A 21687-nucleotide genomic window follows, 5' to 3' on the forward strand; every position below is an offset into this window, starting at 1 on the left:
TAGAATAGAGTCGTAAAAGACTCCCTTATGCTACCTGGTTGTAATGTGAAAACTTTCACAAACAACTTTTTTTTAAAGGTCACAGGTAAAAATGTATACAATCCGCTTTGCAAATTGCTTATAATTACACTTATTTTGTACTAAGCAAAAACCAATTTGCAAAAATTTAAACAGCAGCATTAAAACATGCAAGTAGTTAAGTTACGTTCTGATATAAAATGGTTAACAGCTAAAGTTTTGTTGTGTTGCCGGGTTTTGGTTTAATCCAAACTTTTCTCCTCGATCAATATCTTCTAATTAAACTGCCTAGTTCCCGACATATTATAGATTCAGTGGGAATGGATCTGTTCAGAGCCAAAACTGAAATAGGACTCAGCTGGGAGGGTGAGTGGCGAATCTGCTCATTCATTTATTTTGTACTTCTTAAACTCCTAGTAAAACGAGGTGGCTCATAGTCAGACTATATACATCTCATTTTCAAGATGTACTAGGAGGTGATGAACATGAGCAAAATCTGAATATGCACCTATGTGACTGGTATTAATAAGCACAAATAACAATTCATTTGAAATGTCGTTAAGCATCAATGAATGCCTGATAGAGTCAGGTTAATTATCAAATATATGAACACTGATTAGAGAATGTTAATATATACATAATATAATACTAAGCCATAAATTCCCCTTTTAATTCAGCTGTTCATTTCCCCTATAGGTTGTGCTTTGTGTGATATTTTAAATAGGTATCTTGGTATGTCAATCAATATAAGCCAACTTAGCGATCCAGTAACTGCTTAAACAATAGCCACTATGAAAACCTAGCTAGCCACACATTTCCCATAAACAGGTTATTACAGGGAAAATATATTTATTATGAAACCTTCATTCGAATGAATGTGCGTCCATGCAATACATGGCAGAGTCAAAATTATCATTTTGGGAACTTGTCTTCCTTGTCTTTGGCTCAAGAAGTAAAGAGTCTGTAACCCTATGTCATATTCTCTAATTGGCCTAAAATTATGTAATTGGAATAGGAGATGAAAATGGGCAATCAGAATTATATATAAGCACACAGACAACATTCTTTAGCCTTTATAGTGCACAATAATCTAATAATAAAGGATAATAGAGAAGCAGCCATGAATATGTTGTGCATACCAGTTTAAGTTGATGTACCATTTTTAGGTTGACTACCATCTTGATTCCCCTTCTCTACTATGAAGACTTTTTAAAGGGTTTGTCTAAAGTTCTTTTGTGGTTAAAATTGCAAAGTTATTGTAATAAGAAGTAAATTCGCAAACTACTGCTTACTAAAAAGCCACTCCATTCTGAGGAATTGAGGGATTTTTAAGATCTAACTTACAGTGTACATCTTGTGGATACAGTAAGTTATAAGCCACCCTGTGTTCTAAGAGTGGTCAATTCCCTAGGTAAGGATTATGCTTTATCTGCAGGTTTTAATGCAATATAGCCTGCTCATGCAGCTTTGAAGCTGAACAGATTGTTTCTCTCTGTGTGTTAACAGAAAAGGAGAACGTATAGTTCGGACCAGCTGAACGGCTATGCCGTTTTCCCAAAATGTCAATCAGCAATGCCCTGCCTACTGTGGGAATACGAACCATTATATTATACAGTGCAGATTGTTTCCTTGCTAGCAGGGCAAGGGTTAATTTTTTCCGTTGAAGCTCCTGGAGCTTTCCTACTTGGATTATCTTAGCTATTGAGTATTGGCAACTCCCCTCTGCTATATATTCTCACCTCTAGCACTTAGGGATTGCCAGTGTTAGTTCTTACTGCCTGGTTCTGGAGTTGGAGGAGTTGTTCTTGGTTGGAGATGGTGATTGGAGTTTGTTCAGGAGGTTGTTGCTTAGAAATTTGTTTGTGTGCAAATCCTTATTGTCTCCTACTTTATTTCTCTTTCCTTTAACTACCCTCTGTCACTCTCTTTTGTTTGATAAGTAAATTTGGCATTGTCCGTATTCCATTTGACCCTAATTAGAGCATCATGTCGTTTTTGTATATACTGCGGTCTAGGTTGGGATGGGCTACAGGACAATAGGCAAGCAGGTTGTTGAGAAGGTTATAACTGTTGGCACAATTATTAGAAAATGGAAGAAACACAAGATGACTTTCAATCTTCCTTGGTCTTTAGCTCCATGCTTGCCTCGTGTAAGGATTATTCTGAGAAAGGTCAGGAATCAGCCCAGAACTACACACGATGATCTGGTCACTGATCTGTGGAGAGCTGAGACCATTGTCTCAAACATTAATGTTAGTAACACACTATGTCATCATGGATTAAAATCCTGCAGTGAATGTAAGATCCCCATGTTCATTTCACTACATATCCAGGCCCAATTTAAGTTCTTCAATGACCATATACATGGTCTAAAGGAGGCATGGGAGAATGTTATGTTGTCAGACGAGATCAAAATAGAACTTTTTGGTATCAACTCCACTCACCGTGTTTGGAGGAAGAAAAATGGTTGAGTGCGACCCCAAGAACACCTTCCCAATTGTGAAGCATGGGGGGGGAACAACATACTTTGGGGGTACTTTTCTGCAAAGGGGACTGGATTACTGCACCGTAATGAAGGGAGGATGGATGGGTTCATGTATCGCAAGATTTTGACCAACAACCTCCTTCACTCTGTAAGAGCATTGAAGATGGGTGGTGGCTGGGTCCTCCAGCATGACAATGAAGAAAAATCACAGCACTCCTTAACAGGTGCTCAAGTAGGGTCCAAAACCAATTAAATATGTAAAAAATTTGGCACTCAAAGTAATTTTGGAACAAAGTTATTGATTTAAATACAGAAGTTTCGGTCGCAAACGACCTTCATCAGTGTACTGAGCGCACAGGTAAAAGGAAAGAGAAAGTGGACACTGTGTCCTGCCGAGTAAATATTCTAGCTTACTGGAAAAAGTAAGGATAGAAGGCAGTGTAGTGAACGTGTGTAAACTTGGTCAAGAACTACAGGAACATCTAAGCTCTGTAATTGCAAGCAAAGGTTGTTGTATCAAATACTAAGTTCGTTTTTCTATTGTATAAAATACTTATTTCATGAAATAAAATGGAAAGTAATTGTGCAAAAATCCTCCAATGTGATTTTCTGGATTTTTTTCAAGATTCTATCTCTCACAGTTGAAGTGTACCTACGATAGAAACAGGATAGAAGTCAATGGCCATAGACAGTGCCATTCCTCATCAACACACAAAAAAACAGCCTATTCTGAAAATTTACTTGATAGTAAAGTTACCCTTTAACAATTGAGCAGAGAGATTCCTTATTTCAGTTAATTAACAAATGATTTAATATCAATGTCACCATGTTGTATTCTTGGATAAGAATTATATGATGCCCTCTGTTGTCTTCCTGAACTCCCACCCGCAATATAATTCCACACACTTGATTCAGCTTACGTATTGATTTTTTTTATTATAAAAAAATACATGTATTTTTTCCCAAGAGAGTTAAAATAAGTGCTTTTCTATCTGAAATCACCAGGCTTTCAAATTTCTCTTACAGTGAAACCATTTAAAACACAATGTATGGGAAACATGATTTTTGACTAACCTGTTTTCTTTTTTTGTATAGCCAGTAATAAGTAACAGACAGAAACATCTCAAACATATTGTTTATAACTAGTGATGAGCAAGCACTAAAATGCTCGGACGCTCGTTGCTTGGGTCGAGCAAATTGGAATACTCGGGTACCCGTACAGAACATCGAGTCCAATGTAAGTCTATGGGAGACCAGAGCATTTTTACTGTGATCCCCTCTGGGGATCCTTTCAAGGTCTGAAAACATCAGAAAATGATGGAAACATTGCTCAAATGACATGAGAACTTCATGGCAACTGCCCCTGGAAGCATTTCTCACTCCTAGGTCACAGCTCTAAACAATGTTGTCCGAGTCTCACGCCCTTTTTACAGGCGCCACCAAAAACCTACAAAAACGAAACCAAAATTGATTTTGTTGGGAAATTTGTTAAGGAACATCCTTTCCAGGTTAATGACTTGTATCTAAGCCAAACTAATTAACCCCCAAAAAAATATTCCTCCACCACTTGGGCTATGTTCACACAACGTGTTTTTGATGCGTTTTGCAACTTTAGCATTGCTTTCAACCAATACAAATGCATTTACTTGCAAATATCATTGTAACATTTAACAAGCCCAGCTGGCCATGTGGTGTGTCACACATAAGCAGACAAATCTTGTTTCATTTATAAAGGAGGGACTCTTAAAGTCACAGGGCCTATTTTTACAGGGGCATCAGGCAGCATTAATACTCTTAAAGTGCCAATATTAAACAGTGGGTCTCCTATACTGTTATTGCCTATGCAGTGAGTGGATGGGCTGCCAAGAATTAAGATGCACCCCAATACCCCTTTCACGATAGGTACAGGAGGGATTGCTGAAAAATGTTGAACTGAATGCAAGGCCTGGCCTGCCCCAAAGTTACATGCACCCCAATAAGCTTTTCAAGCCATGTACTGGATGGCCACCGGAAAATCCACTTCACATTATTCATTTTGTAATCCCAAACTCTTTTCTTATGCTTTGACTGCAAGGCCTGCCCTGCTACCAAGTCATATGCACCCCAATAACCCCAATTCCCCCTCGGAAGAAACATGGAGGAGGGTCTCATAAAAATAAATGTCCCATTAACCCTTTTACCCCCAAGGATGGTTTGCACTTTAATGACCGGGCTAATCTTTACAATTCTGACCACTGTCCATTTATGAGGTCATAACTCTGGAACGCTTCCATGGATCCTGATGATTCTGACCTTGTTTTCTCGTGACATATTGTACTTCATGGTAGTGGTAAAAGTTCATTCATATAACTTGTGTTTATTTGTGAAAAAAATGGAAATTTTCGTCAAAATTTTGAAAATTTTGCAATTTTCCAACTTTGAATTTTTATACCCTTAAATCACAGCGATATGGCACACAAAAAACTTAATAAATAACATTTACCACATGTTTACTTTACATCAGCACAATTTTGGAACCCAAATTTTTTTGTTAGGAAGTTATAAGGGTTAAAAGTTGACCATTGATTTCTCATTTTTACAACAACATTTTATTTTTAGGGACCACATCACACTTGAAGTCACTTTGAGGGGTCTCTATGATAGAAAATACCCCAAAATGACTCCATTCTAAAGACTGCACCCCTCAAAACCACATTCAAGAAGTTTATTAAACCTTCAGGTGCTTCACAGAAATTTTTTTAATGTTTTAAAAAAAATGAACATTTAACTTTTTTTTCACAAAAAAATTTCTTCAGGTCCAATTTTTTTATTTTATCAAGGGTAACAGGAGAAATTGGACTGCAAAAGTTATTGTGCAATTTGTCCTGAGTACGCTGATACCTGATATATGGGGGGAACCACTGTTTTGAGGCACGGCAGAGCTCAAAAGGGAAGGAGCGCCGTTTGACTTTTTCAATGCAAAATTGGCTGGAATTCAGATCGCCATGTCACGATTGGAGAGCCCCTGATGTGCCTAAACAGTGGAAACCCCCTACAAGTGACCCAATTTTGGAAACTAGATCCCCCAAGGAACTTATCTAGATATGTGGTGAGAACTTTGAACCCCCAAGGGCTTCACAGAAGTTTATAACGTACAGCCGTAAAATTAAAAAACCATATTTTTTCCACAAAAATGATCTTTTCACCCACAATTTTTATTTTCCCAAGGGTAACCTGACCCCAAAAGTTATTGTGCAATTCGTCCTGAGTATGCTGATACCCAACATGTGGGGGTAAACCACTATTTGGGCGCATGGCAGAGCTCGGAAGGGAAGCAGCGCCATTTGACTTTTTTGGCTGGAATTGGGATCGGACACCATGCCGCCTTTGGAAACCCCCTGATGTGCCTAAATAGTGGAAACCCCCCACAAATTACACCATTTTGGAAACTAGACCCCCCAAGGAACTTATCTAGATGTGTGGTGAGCACTTTGAACCCCAAAGGACTTCACAGAAGTTTATAACGTCCGGGCGTGAAAATAAAAAAATAATATTTTTTCCACAAATATGATCTTTTAGTCCCCAATTTTTGTATTTTGCCAAGGGTAACAAGAGAAATTGGACCCCAAAAGTTGTCTAATTTGTTCTGAGTACGCTTATATCCCATATGTGGGAGAAAACTACTGTATGGGCACATGTCGAGGCTCGGAAGGGAAGTAGTGACGTTTTGGAATGCAGACTTTGATGGAATGGTCTGCGGGTGTCATGTTGCATTTGAAGAGCCCCTGATGTATCTAAACTGTGGAAACTCCCCACAAGTGACCCCATTTTGGAAACTAGACCCCTCAAGCAACTTGTCTAGATGTGTGGTGAGCACTTTGAACCCCCAAGTGCTTCACAGAAGTTTATAATGCCTGGGAATGAAAATAAAAAAATCATATTTTTTCCACAAACATGATATTTTAGTCCCCAATTTTTTTTATTTTGCCAAGGGTAACAGGAGAAATTGGACCCCAAAAGTTGTTGTCCAATTTGTCCTGAGTAGGCTGATACCCAATATGTGGTGGTAAAACACTGTTTGGGCGCATGGCAGAGCTTGGAAGGGAAGGAGCACTGTTTGACTTTTTCAACGCAAAATTGGCTGGAATTGAGGTCAGATGCCATGTTGCGTTTGAAGAGCACCTGATGTGCCTAAACAGTGGAAACCCCCCCAATTCTAATTCCAACCCTAACCCAAACACATCCCTAACCCTTATCTCAGCCCTAACCCTAGCCTTAACCCTAGCCCTAACTCTAACCCTAGCCCTAACCCTAATGGGAAAATGGAAATAAATACATTTTTTTTATTTTATTATTTTTCCTTAACTAAGGGGGTGGTAAAGGGGGGTTTGATTTACTATTTACGGCGGGTTTTTATGTTTGGCAGCTGTCACATGCTAAAAGATGCTTTTTATTGTAAAAATAGTTTTTTCATCATCACATTTGGAGAGCTATAATTTTTCCATATTTTGACCCACCGAGTCATCTGAGGTCTTATTTTTTGTGGGACGATTTGACATTTTATTTGGTACCATTTTCGGGCATGTGACAATTTTTGGTTGCTTTTCATTCCGATTTTTGGGACATCACTGTCATGTGTCAGATCGCTGATCTGACACATTACACACCGCTGTAGCAGCACAGAACACTTTAACCCTTGTGATCTAGTGGCGGTGGCTGATGAGACATGGAAGAAGGCCTGATTAAAAACTATGCCCAATTTAAAGGAGCGGGTCTCCTAGACTTGTGTATTGCCAACTGTTATTTCATATTTGCAATACTTCCATCCTTGGTCTAATGACCACACTATATCAAAGCATATAAACAATATATTACAATATGTAGGCTATAAGATATCCATAGGGGTTAAAAAGGAGTGGGTCTCCTTGACTTGTAATGCCCATACACTAAGTATATGGGCTGGCAAATATTTTCCCCTGTGGGGTACACCTCAACTTTTTTCAACAAGTATTTTACACCCAGCATAACCACCCACCCTTGTTAGGAATTCAACACTGGCTGTAGCAGCATTTAACACATTAATCCTGGTGATCTAGTGGCAGTGGCTGATGAGACGTGGAGGAAGGCCTGATTAAAAACTATGCCCAATTTAATGGAGCAGGACTCCTAGACTTGTAATTCCCATACACTAAGTGTATGGGCTGGCAATCATTTTCCCCTGTGGGGTACACCTCAACCTTTTCCATAAAAAATACTTTACACCCAGCATATCACCCTACCCTTGTTAAGAATTCAACACTGGCTGTAGCAGCAAAGGACACGTTAACCCTGGTGATCTAGTGGTGGTGGATGATGAGACATGATGGAAGGCCTGATTAAAAACTATGCCCAATTTAAAGGAGCGGGTCTCCTAGACTTGTAATGCCCATACACTAAGTGTATGGGCTGGCAAACATTTTCCCTGTGGGGTACACCTCAACTTTTTTTTCAACAAGTATTTTACGCCCAGCATAACTACCCACTCTTGTAAGGAATTCAACACTGGCTGTAGCAGCATGGAACATGTTAACCCTGGTGATCTCGTGGTGGTGGCTGAAGAGATGTGGAGGAAAGCCTGATTAAAAACTATGCCCAATTTAAAGGAGCGGGTCTCCTAGACTTGTAATGCCCATACACTAAGTGTATGAGCTGGCAAATATTTCCCCTTGGGGTGGTACATATTTTTTTAAATTCGGTGACGGGCATCATAACATCCTTGCCAAAAAATAGAGTGGCTGGAGCATGAAGGAATACGTTCACCCTGGTGTTCGAGTGGTGGCGGACGGTGAGGATGAGAAGGAGGAAGAGGAGGACACCAAATAGCCAAAATCAGGAAGCGTATACCCATGTGTGGGTGTGAAGAGGTGCATGGGAATAGACCTCCCAAAAAGACACTACATTGGAGGTTATGTTTCGCTGTCATCATTTGGTGGTGTCAAAAATTCTGGTCCAATCCATCCCTTGTTCATTTTTATAAGAGTCAGCCTGTCTGCATTTTCCATTGAAAGGCGAATGTTCTTATCTGTAATAATTCCACCAGCGGCACTAAAAACCCGCTGTGACGAAACGCTAGCAGTAGGGCAGGCCAGGACCTCCAAGACGTAGAGAGCAAGTTCATGCCACATGTCCAGTTTGCATACCCAATAATTAAAAGGCACTGAGGAATCACGGAGGACATTGGTACGGTCAGCAAGGTACTCCCTCAGCATCTTAGAAAACATTGCATTCCTTGTGAGATTACCCCGTGCCTCAGGGCCAGGACAATGAGAGGCTCTGAGAAAACTGTCCCATAACTTTGCCAGTGTTCCCCTGCCTCTGCTGGATTGGAGTTGTGTCTCTCTTGCCTGTCCTCCTTGGTTGGTCAACGAACTGTTTTCTCGGCTGCTAGCGTTTTGAGATGGGAATTTTTTTACACCTATCTGCCTCTGTAACAAGAGATTGAAAGTTCTCCTTGTAGCGTGCGTCTAAAAGTGTCACTGCCCAGTAATGACTGTTACCCAATGTTTTTACAATACGAGGGTCACGGGAAAGGCAGAGTGCAACATAAAATCAGCCATGCGTGCCAGACTGGTAACAGGCAAGTCTTTTGTGTCCTCGCCAACAGGACAACTGACCAAGGTGTCCTCCTCCTCCTCTTCCTCCCTGTCCTCAGGCCATCCATGCTGAACAGATAGTATGACAGTTGTGGTTGTAGTACCATCTATAGCATATGAAAGTAGCTCCTGTTCTTCCTCCTCCTCCTCTTCTTCATTGTCAACCAAAACATGTTGGGATGACATGAGGCTGGGCTGTGTGTACTCACCCTGAATGGTCCCTTGCTCCATGTCCTCGTGCTCCGCCTGCAATGCATCCTCTTTCATTGTGAGCAGAGAGCTTTTCAGAATGCAGATGAGCGGGATGATGGCGCTAATTATGGCGTCATCACCATCTTGGTTGACTCCTCAAAGTTTTGGAGGATGGTACATATGTCTGAAATCCTTGTCCACTCCTGAGGTCTTATGTGTGGAGTCAAACCTGAATAACGACGGCCTTTTTGATGCTGGTATTCAAAAATAGCCTGCTTCTGCTCGCAAATCCTTTCCAACATATGCAGTGTAGAGTTCCAACACGTGAGGACATCACACACCAGTCTGTGAGCAGGAATCTGCAATCGCTGCTGAAGCACGGCAAGGGCAGCTGAAGCTGTAGCTGACTTTGTAAAATGGGCACACAGGTGGCATACTTTCACCAGCAGATCCAGCAGCTCCGGTTAGCTTTTTAGAAAACATTGAACAACGAGGTTAAGCACATGGGCAAGGCATGGTACGAGTTTCAGTTTGCCTCGCCTCAGAGCCGCCACCAGGTTCCTGCCATTGACACACACAAATATGCCTGGCTGGAGATTCAGCGATGTCAGCCACACATCTACCTGCTCTTTCAGACCTGTCAACAACTTTCAGCATTGTGCGGTTTGTCACCTAAGCAAATTAGCTTCAACACAGCCTGTTGACGGCTTGGCTTTGCAGTGCTGCAGTGCTTCCACTTTGTGACTGATGTGCTCATTTTGGAGATGGAGGCTGCAGAGGAGGAGATGCAGGAGCTGTACACAGTGAGGGCCCCCCTGATTGACGTGCCCGCAATCCTTGGCGTCGGGAGGACGTGTTCCATCCTAAGGTCTGACTGGGTCCCGGCTTCCACTATGTTAACCCAGTGTGCCGTCAGAGAGATGTAACTTCCCTGGCCACAAGCACTTGTCCACATGTCCGTGGTTAGGTGTAATTTCCCAGTAACTGCATTGTTGAGGGCATGAGTAATGTTGTGGGACATGTGCTTGTGTAATGTCGGAATGGCACAGTGGGAGAAATAGTGGCGGCTGGGGACCGAGTACCTTGGGATGGCCGCCGCCATCAGGTTGTGGAAAGCTTCCGTCTCCATGAGCCTAAAAGGCAACATTTCAAGCGCAAGCAGACGAGAAATATGACAATTGAGTACTGTGGCCTGTGGGGTATTGGATGCATATTTCCGCTTAAGTTACAATGACTGGGGTGTAGACAACTGAAGGCTGCACCGGGACAAGGACGTGGATGTGCTTGATGATGGTGCTATTTGACTGTGGGCAACGGGAGGTGCAGGGCAGGAGGCATTTTCACATGCATGGTCGACAAGGGATTGGCTTGCACACACAACAGTGGAGGAAGCAGTGGTGTCACCCACAGACACAATTTCTGGAGCCTGGGGTTGGGCCCACAAAGTCAGTTGCTTTGCTGCCTTGTACCTGATCATGCTGGTGGTGGTAATAATAATAATCTTTATTTTTATATAGCGCTAACATATTCCGCAGCGCTTTACAGTTTGCAAACATTTTCATCACTGTCCCCGATGGGGCTCACAATCTAAATTCCCTATCAGTATGTCTTTGGAGTGTGGGAGGAAACCGGAGTACCCGGAGGAAACCCACGCAAACACGGGGAGAGCATACAAACTCCTTGCAGATGTTGTCCTTGGTGGGATTCTAACCACTGAGCCACCGTGCTGCCCCTAAAAGGCTGGTAGTTTTGCTACCCCTACTGATGCTGGCATGACAGGTGTTGCAAATGGCCTGTTTGGGGTTATTGGTAGAGTCTTTAAAAAATAACCAAACTCAGGAAGACCTAACAGTTGGACTGGCAACTTCTGTCATGTTGGTGTTATGGGGAACTGTTCTGCCCTAAGAATAGGGCAAAGAATGTTTGTATTATATGCTGGGTTAGTTATAGCACCATCTAGCGGTGGCTGAATTTATAGCAGTGTCTTTGATAGAATTTACAGTCTGTGACTTTAACAGAAGCAATGCACATGGGATTGAAGCAAAGCTTGTGGGAAGGAAGCAATGTATTCTGGGACAAAGAAGGGCCATTTTCCTTTTGTGTATATCATAGGATGCATGTGTTTACCTGTCCACCATGTTAGCTCTCCAACTTGAGTTCTCTATCGGGTAAAGCATATCTGGTAAGCTTAATCTTTCTTACAATGCAGTGTGTGCTGAGAGTTTATCATAGATGTAATTAGACACCTGTGTGTTTTCTATGTAGGTTGCATCACACTGAATGCTTCTGTATTTGTGTTAGCTGTGATCATTTGCCCAATACTTATGCATGTCATTTGTATTCTTTACAGTTTTACCGCATGTTCTGTACTCTTCACCAATAAACAAGTTAGACTACAGAGAACAGTCTGCTTATTTTGGAAGACAGAGCTGTGGTTTATGATGTATGCTGGATTGCTCAATATGTCAGCATGCCTGAAGGCAGAATAGTAAAACAGATTGCCATACGCCTGCTATAGTGAATTCAGGCTGTAAGGGACCGCTATCACCCAGACTGCTCCCCATACAGGTACTACAGCAGCCGCCATACAGCCACAGGAGACAAATCCAGGGCCTAGTAAAACAGATTCCAGAGCCTGCGATAGTGAATTCAGGCTGTAAAGGAACGCTATCACCCAGACTGCTCCGCATACGGGTACTACAGCAGTCACCATACAGCCGCAGAAGACAAGTCCAGGGCCTAGTAAAACATATGCCTGATGCCTGCGATAGTGAATTCTGGCTGTAAGGGACCGCTATCACCCAGACTGCTCTGCATATGGGTACTACAGCAGCCGCCATACAGCCTCAGGAGACAAGTCCAGGGCCCATTAAAACAGATGCTAGACACCTGTGATAGTGAATAAGACTTAAGGAGCCGCTGGTCGCAAGCGGTGGTTACACAGGCTATACGGGACTGCTATCACCCAGACTGCTCCGCATACGGGTACTACAGCAGCCGCCACATAGCCACAGGTAATAAGAGCCCAGGGCTCAGTAAAGGACCGCCGGTCACACGCGGTGATTGCATAGACTGTATGGGACCGCTAACACCCACACTGCTCCGCATACGGGTATCACAGCAGCTGTCATACAGCCACAGAACACTACTGCAGCCCACCAAGAAGTGCTACATTTTTCCCACCACGCGGAAGCTGCCACGCATAGACTGTTTCCCTCCAATATACTCAGCAGTACTCAGCTAAATGCACAATGTCTCGGAAAAGCACATCCTCACTCAAAACGAGGTCACGAGCAAGCTCAAGCAGATCGTCATTAGCAGAGCTACAGTACAGTAGTTGCCGTCTCTCGGGCCTAGGCTGAGGCAGCCAAAGCAAGATCTTCCTTAGCCGAGCGAGAGATGCATCTAAAGCTGAGACAAGCAGATCAAGAGACGGAAGCTGCACGTCTGCAAGCAGAGAGAAAGGCCGAAACCACATGCCTGCAAGCAGAGCTAGAAAAACTTGCAGCAGACAAAGAGACAGCAGCTGCAATAGCTAAAGCAGAGTATTTGGAAGCTATGAAAGAAAAAAATGTCCACAGGACCAGGGAAGAAATATCAAAAGTGCAATCATATAATCCCTTTAAAAATATGAAACTTGGGGTAAAAAAAAAACCCCTAGTGCAATAACACAATTAACAAACTCAATACAATAATAACCTACGATAGTCCTACACTAGCCTGCTATCCCTTCCTGACAGTGGAGGTTGGCACCCTAAAACATACGATTTGGCGCCCCCACTCCGCGGCGGCTGTCCCAGACTCGCCCTAAATGACCCTTATAAACAGACAAGCACAGACAAGAGGTAAAAAATAGCGTGGTTCAATAAAGGAACATCAGAATTATATCCATATTGGTTCCCATAGAAGGCAATGGATGATACCTATTGCCAAACATAAAAAAAAAAAATTATAGAAACAGCTGGGGGTTAACCTAAACTTAGCTTCCAGCCTCAACGCATGGTCCACATGGTTCATCAGGAGGCACAATAAGGAACCAGCCAATTCATGGATGTGAGGTGTCCAGATAGAGAGGTTTGATGGGGAAACGCATCGAGGCTGGAAGCTAAGTTTGGGTTAACCCCCAGCTGTTTCTTATATTTTTTTTTTTTTTTGGCAATAGTTATCATCCATTGCCTTTTATGGGAACCAATATGGATATAATTCTGATGTTCCTTTATTGAACGATGCTATTTTTTACCTCTTATCTGTGCTTGTCTGATTTTACTGCAGAGTTTTTTTTTTGGCTTTATTTGATAATGCATATGGAATCTATGTTTTCTGTAGTCTATTAATACCCCAAAAGACAAGATTGCCACTATCTACTGGGAGCTTATGGAATCTATATTTTCTGTGGTCTATTAATGCACAAAAAGACAAGACTTGCTACTATCTATTGGTTATGCAAGAGGTTTCTCTATGTTTTCTCTATGTTTATATGTAATAGCCTGTCTTTTATATATTGTACATTAATAGCCTGTGAATTATATTAAGCACAATCTTTCATCTCTTATATTTGCTTATTGTTTTCCCACCTGTCATTTATAAGGGTCATTTAGGGCAAGTCTGGGACAGCCGCCGCGGAGTGGGGGCACCAAATCGTATCCAATCGTATCAAATCGGCGCTATAGAAATAAAATTTATCATTATTATTATTATCTTTTAGGGTGCCAACCTCGACTGTCAGGAAGGGATAGAAGGCTAGTGTAGGGCTATCGTAGGTTATTATTGTATAGAGTTTGTTAATTGTGTTATTGCACTAGGGGGGTGTTTTTTACCTCAATTTATTAAAGTTTCATATTTTTCAAGGGATTATATGATTGCACTGAAGCTATGAAAGATCCTGATTATGAAAGACACATCAACATTCTTGGACCAGATCTAGAGCAGCAAGATCCAACGCAACGCGTCGCAGAGTACGTCAGTCAACATTCCGGCGTAGATGACAGGACTGGCGCATCATATCAATCAGCCCATGCCGATTACCAGTGATCCAACCCCGAGCTTCACTACCATAGGCGAGGAGACGTCCAGCACAGAGATGTCGACTACAGCTACCGTTCCACTGAAATGAAGGTTCAGTTCCCATCCCGCCTTAAAGAGACACCTTCTTCTCAACAAGTTACAGCACAGACTATCCGGAGTCACAAGCGTCTTACAGGTATGGTGATGCACCACACAATAGACATGACTATTACACACCGGCTCATGCCAGCACTGACGGAGCCATCAAGGACCTTGCAAAGTTCCTTGCCCACCAAGAACTGGTTACAAAGGGACTTGTAAAGTTCACTGACAAACCCGAGAACTATAGGTCAAGGCGAGCCTCATTCCGGAACGCCATTCATAGTCTGGACCATTCTTGTAGTGAGGAGTTAGATCTCCTGGTAAAGTGGCTCGGAAGTGAGTCAGTCGAGCATGCCAAAAGACTGAGAGAAATTAATGTAAAGCATCCTCGTATAGCCTTACATAAAGTGTGGGAAAGAATCGATGAATGTTATGGGTCAGTAGAAGTCATAGAGAATGCTTTATATAAAAGAATTGAGGATTTTCCTAAGATAGGACCTAAAGGTTATCTAAAGCTTAGAGAACTGAGAGATTTATTGAATGAGTTGCAGGTTGCTCAGCAGGAAGGAGACTTGCCCGGATTGGCATTCTTAGACACCGCTAAGGGTGTCAATCTGATCGTACAGAAACTTCCTTACAACCTACAAGAAAAGTGGATTACATGTGGTTTGAAGTATAAATACAATCATAATGTATCATTTCCTCCTTTCAATGTATTTGTTGATTTTGTCACCAAACAATCTAGGATTAGAAATGACCCTACTTTTGATTTTACTCTGTCATGTTCCACTGCCTCTGATGTCAAATCTGGTAAGACTCCCGTGGCAGTCCACAAAACTAACATTGATTCCACAGGCCCTCCTCACAAGGTGAATAAACCCCCTCCAGATGAGAGCAAACCTCAGGATGTCAGTAAATATTGTCCTCTACACAAGAAACCACATCCTCTACTAAAATGCAGAGCCTTCAGGGAGAAGTCTTTAGGGGATTACAAAGATTTCCTCAAGGAGAACAACATCTGCTTCAAATGTTGTGCTGCAACCTCTCACTTCGCCAGGAACTGTGAAGCTAGCGTAAAATGTGCAGAATGCAGCAGCACAGAACACAATACAGCCTTGCACCCTGGATCACCTCTGTGAGTGTTGTCGCAAGCAGAGGAGCACGATGGGAAGCAGAAGGACACTGACAAAGACACCCCTGAGGTCAGCTCTAAATGTACTGAGATCTGTAGATGACTCACAGGACGAAGGTCCTGTTCAATAATCTGCCTTGTCCGAGTCTATCCTGCAGGCTGCAAGGACAAAGCCTTCAAGATTTATGCAATCCTGGATGACCAAATTAACAGGTCTCTAGCTAGGTCCATCTTCTTTGACAACTTCAGCATTGTAGGCCCTGATTCTCCCTACACCCTGAGGACGTGTTCAGGTACCGTTGAGACAGCGGGGAGAAAAGCAACCAGATACAAAGTGGAGTCCATGGATGGCCAGACCTGCCTATCATTACCGACCATCCTGGAGTGCAACCAGATTCTTGACAACAGGTCAGAAATACCTTCACGGGAGGTGGCGAGACATCACCCCATCTAATGCGTATAGCCCACCTAATACCTGAGATGGATCCAGGAACCCCAATAGCTCTACTTCTGGGAAGAGATATACTACAAGTCCACAAGGCTAGAGAATGTATAAACGGCTCCAGGAATGCTCTGTACGCACAGAGGCATGACCTTGGATGGGTCATCGTAGGAGACGTCTGCCTAGGAGGAGCACACAAGCCAGCCTTAGTCGACAGCATTCTTACCAATACTCTTGAAAATGGACGTCCGTCTCTCTTCCAGCCATGTAAGACTAGCTTCCTGGTAAAAGAGTTGCCACACAATGCTCCTCTACCTTGTCCATTAGATGATCCTTCCTGTGAAGACCACACATGTGATGGCGACCAAGATCACATAGGGTGCACAGTTTTTCACAGAACAAGAGAGGACAACAAGGTAGCAATGTCCATAGAAGACTGATGTTTTTGGACATCATGGATCGAGAGATGGTAAGAGATGAGTCAAAGAGTTGGATGGCCCCTCTGCCATTTAAACCCCAGAGGCAACGCTTACCCAACAACAGAGAACCTGTCTACAGTCGATTTGTCTCCTTCAAACGCAAATTTCAGAAGGAACCTGAAATGAGAGAGCATTTCTTTGCCTTCATGGAGAAAATACTTCAGAATGGCCATGCAGGAATTGCACCTATACTTCAAGATTCCGATGAATGTTGGTATCTACCCATTTTTGGCGTGTATCATCATAAGAAACCTGGTCATATAAGAGTAGTATTTGACTCAAGTGCCAGATATGAAGGTGTCTCGCTAAACGATGTCTTTTTGTCTTGCCTAGACCTCAACAACAGACTTCTAGGAGTACTTCTTCGCTTCCGCAAAGATGCAGTGGCATTTATGGCTGACATACAACAGATGTTTCATTGCTTCCTTGTCAAAAAAGAACATAGAAACTATTTGAGGCTTTTCTGGTGCCACGATAATGACCCCTACAAAGCCATTGTGGAATATCGGATGAAAGTACACATCTTCGGGAATGGCCCTTCCCCTGCTGTCACCATCTATGGTCTTAGACATTCAGCCAGAGAGGGTGAGGCAAATTACGGGTTGGATGTTAGATCATTCGTGGAAAAGGATTTCTACGTGGATGACTGCTTGAAATCCACACCCATAGATGAATTGTCAGTCAGTCTCTTAAAGAGGACACAAGAAATGCTTGCTTTGTCCAACTTGAGGCTCCACAAAATTGCTTCCAACAGCCAAGGAATGATGGCAGCTTTCCCCTCTCAAGATTACTCAACTGATCTAAAATATTTGGATTTGGACACGGACTCCCTTCCCATGCAATGGAGCCTTGGTTTGCTCTGGGATTTGAAGAGAGATGCATTTACCTTTCAGATCAACGAAGAAGAAAAACCTTTCACTTTCACGCGTAGAGGCATCCAATCCATGATAAACAGCCTGTACAATCCTCTATTATTTGTAACCCCTGTAACTATCCAAGGTAAAATGATGTTGAGAGACTTCACCCAAGAGTTGTCTGAATGGGATGAACTCTTGAAGAGAGATCTGTGGGTAAGATGGAAGAAATCTTTAGAAGCCTTGTCAGATCTTTACATGGCACGAACATACGCTTCAGTGCCATCAACAGAATTCAAGACTCAAAAGCTCTGTATCTTCTGCGATGCCTCAACCAAAGCGATTGCAGCAGTAGCATATCTGAAAACTACTGACATCAGGGATTAATGCCATGTAAGGCTTGTTATGAGTCGGACAAAACTAGCGCCAGTCCAGGAGCACACAATACCCAAACTGGAAATCTGTGCGGCTGTGCTAGCAGTAGAGTTAGCTGAACTTAACTCGACAGAAATTGACCTGGAAATCAAGGACGTTGAGTTTTACTCAGACAGCAAGTTAGTGCTTGGGTACATTTGCAACGAAACTCGACGCTTTTATGCTTACGTCAGCAAGGATCAGGAGATCCATTTGCCCTAAACAGTGGCAATATGTATCCACACACCACAATCCTTCGGACCACGCAGCTAGATCCGTTGAACCTGGACACCTTAAGGACACAACCTGGTTTATGGGCCCCGTGTTTTTATGCCGTTCAATGTCTTACAGTGACGAATCAGACACCTTTGAACTGGTAGATCCAGATGAAAAAATCCGCCCTCAGGTATCCGCTCTAAGTACGGTGACTTCAGACAATCACCTCAAATCCCACCATTTCAGCAGGTTTTCAAACTGGACCTCACTTGTTTGTGCCATTGCTTGTTTAATTCATGTGGCTCAGTCCAACAAGTCAACACCACCCACCAGCCAGAAGTCTTGTAAAGGTTGGCACCACTGCAAGCACATCTTTACCGCTCCAAACCTGGAAAATAAAGTGGCATTAGTTAATGCCAAGTGGGAAGTGTTCTGCCCTAAGAATAGGGCAAAGAATGTTTGTATTACATGCTGGGTTAGTTATAACACCATCTAGTGGTGGGTGAATTTATAGCAGTGTCTTTGATAGAATTTACAGTCTGTGACTTTAACAGAAGCAATGCACATGGGATTGAAGCAATGCTTTGTGGGAAGGAAGCAATGTATTCTGGGACAAAGAAGGGCCATTTTGCTTTTGTGTATATCATAGGAAGCATGTGTTTACCTGTCCTCCATGTTAACTCTCCAACTTGAGTTCTTTATCAGGTAAAGCATATCTGGTAAGCTTAATCTTTCTTACAATGCAGTGTGTGCAGAGAGTTTATCAGAGATGTAATGCGATGTGTGTTTTATACGTAGGTTGCATCACACTGAATGCTTCAGTATTTGTGTTAGCTGTGATCATCTGCCCAATACTTATGCATGTCATTTGTATTCTTTACAGTTTTACCGCATGTTCTGTACTCTTCACCAATAAACAAGATAGACTACAGAGAACAGTCTGTTTATTTTGGAAGACAGAGCTGTGTTTTATGCTGTATGCTGGATTGCACAATGTGTCAGCGTACCTGAAGGCAGAATAGGAACGGTTGCATGCCTTCTGTCTGCAGCCACCACACTGCTTCTTCCTGCCTGAAGGGATGCTACACCTACATCTGTGTGCTGCTGTCCTCGCTTTGCATGTACTCCTGCCAGGTTGGGTAAGTTACTATATCATCCACCACCTCATCATCCACTTCCGCACCTTGGTCCTCCTCCTGACTTTCCGGCAGTTGTGTTTCATCATCATCCACCTCTTGTGACCGTGACTGCTCAATAATTTGTGCATCGATACATGGAATATCATCTTGTCCCGCTGCAAGTGGACCAGGCGAGAGGCACGAATCTACAAATGGAAAACTGAACAGCCCTTCGGAGTGTCCAAGTGTGGGATCAGTTGTCTCAGGGCACTCAGCATGGTGGGAGGAAAGAGGATCAGGGTGAGGAACATGCGGTCCAGATTCACAGCTACTGTGATTTGACCGTTTGGAAGACAGGGTGCTGGTGGTGGTGGATAAGTAAATGGAAGTGTTATCCGCTATCCAACCAATATCCTTTTCACACTGCTCGGGCTTCAATAGTGCAGTCTTGACGCGGTCCCCTAGGACTTCGGACACTAAGGTACAGCAAGATGTGGGTGTTTTTGATGGCCCAATTACAGCTTGGCCACAACCTCGGCATGCACCATCACCATCACGTCTACTTCCCCGTACCTTGCAATGGGCCTTGTTCATTGTAAATAGACTAGAATATTATACACGTTCACTACAAATGGCTGAATTGGGAGTGAACTTGTATATGATACGTGTGCGGGAAAACCACACTTTTACCTATCTGTTTCTGTGCTTTTTGGCTTATCAAATTTGTGTCAATAAGTACGGAAACAGACTGCAAGAACACTAGAATATGTAGGCCTAAAATGGCCAAATTTTTTTGCACAGATATATGAGCTGGCATGGAAATGCCACACTGACAAATGTGTGGCCTGTATTTTTTGCTTTTTCATGCTATAAAGTGCTGTACATAACTACAGTGACACACAGGAAAAAATGGAATACCGGCCTAAAATGGCCAGACTTGAAGCACACAGCTATATGAGTTGGCATGGAGATACCACACTGACAAGTATGTGGCCTGTATGTTTTTTATGCTAAATAGTGCTGTATATAACTACAGTGACAGACAGCAAAAAAAATGGAATTTAGGCCTAAAATGCCCAAACTTTTAGCAGACAGATGGATGAGGCGTTTCACAGATATACCACACTGTAAAATATGTGGCCTGTAAGTATTTTTGGGGGGATTCAGCAAAATGGTGTCAAGAAATTGTGTAAGACACTCAAAAAAAATTCTACTATACCATACCACATAAAAATGAAAGATATCTCTATGCACTCAAAAGTGATTTTTGGGACCTCTTTACAATTGCTGGATTTTCACTCTGCGCTAGGAATAGGATCTGGCTGTATTGTGCAGTGTCAAAAAGCAAATGGAGAAAAAAAAAGGGCTCTGGATTGCTTTGCAATAAAATAAGCTCTATTAATCTGGCCAAAAAAATTTTCCTAGCCAATTAAACCTGTGGCTAGGTATATACATTCAATATATCCTATAGGTGGCAGCAGCAGCAGACAGTAAGGGAATGAACCCTCTTGATGTATGCAATGATATCTATATACACACATACAGTGCCTGCAGGCCTTGCACTGATATGTATAAAGCAATGTACAATCCCCTGCCTACCTAACACTGCAGCCTATATACTCTGGAATTAGTTCTTAGAAGGACTGTTGGTTTAGCTGGATTTGAGTACTTTAGGATGGTAAACCCCACACTAATTGATAAATCCCCAAATGTGACCTTATCTCGGCAGCAGCTCTCCCTACACTATCTAAATCCAGAGTTGAATGTGCCGAGCAGGGCAGCGTCCAGTCTCTTAAACCCCTAATGATGCTGTGCGGCCAGCCAATCACTGCACGCCCACAACAAAGATGGCTACGGTGTTTCATTGCCTGGCAGACAATCCTTGCATCGTGATTGGGTCTCTAAAGACCGCCAAAAAAGCTGGGTGTAGACCTGAGTTCCCGCAGAGTAATCCTGGAAATGCTCGGTGCTCGCCGAGTACCGTGATACTTGGGCAGGTAACGAGTAGTGGTGAGCATGTTCACTCATCACTATTTATATCACAACTCTTTAAAAGCCGGTAGCAGTCTGTTCTTTTCATGTAGTATTGACTGTTTATATCTTATAAGACTTCCTAATTTTATAAAATTCATCACTCCTGGTTAGTGTTGAGCGATACCATCCGATATTGAGAAATATCGGATCGGATTGGATCGGCCGATATCCAAAAAGTATCGGGTATCGCCGATTCCGATCCCGGAAGTATCGGAAATATCGGAATTAAAAAAAACACTTTCTTTCCATGTAGGTTAATTCTACATGAAGAAAAACATCTAAGAATAATGTAGAATGTATTGGGGGAGGTGTAGGAGACATTAAAGGCATAGAGGTTTAGCCCAATCAAATTAAATAGCAGGAATTATTTTTTGTGAAGACATTTGGAGTTACAAAGATATTGACTATGTTAACCTTTTTTATATTTTGTCAGATATGTATGTTTCACTACTTCCATGCTCTTCACCTTCTTTTTTACTTCTCCCACACTTTCTCCTTCATGATCCTCAGCAGCAGCAGCATCTTTTTCATCAACTTCTTCTTCACCTTATTCTTCTACTTCTTCTTCTTCTTCTTCACCTTCTTC

The sequence above is a fragment of the Dendrobates tinctorius genome, unplaced genomic scaffold (assembly GCF_039654945.1).
Source record: "Dendrobates tinctorius isolate UK_male_01 unplaced genomic scaffold, ASM3965494v1 ptg000029l, whole genome shotgun sequence".
Taxonomy (NCBI): Eukaryota; Metazoa; Chordata; class Amphibia; order Anura; family Dendrobatidae; genus Dendrobates; species Dendrobates tinctorius.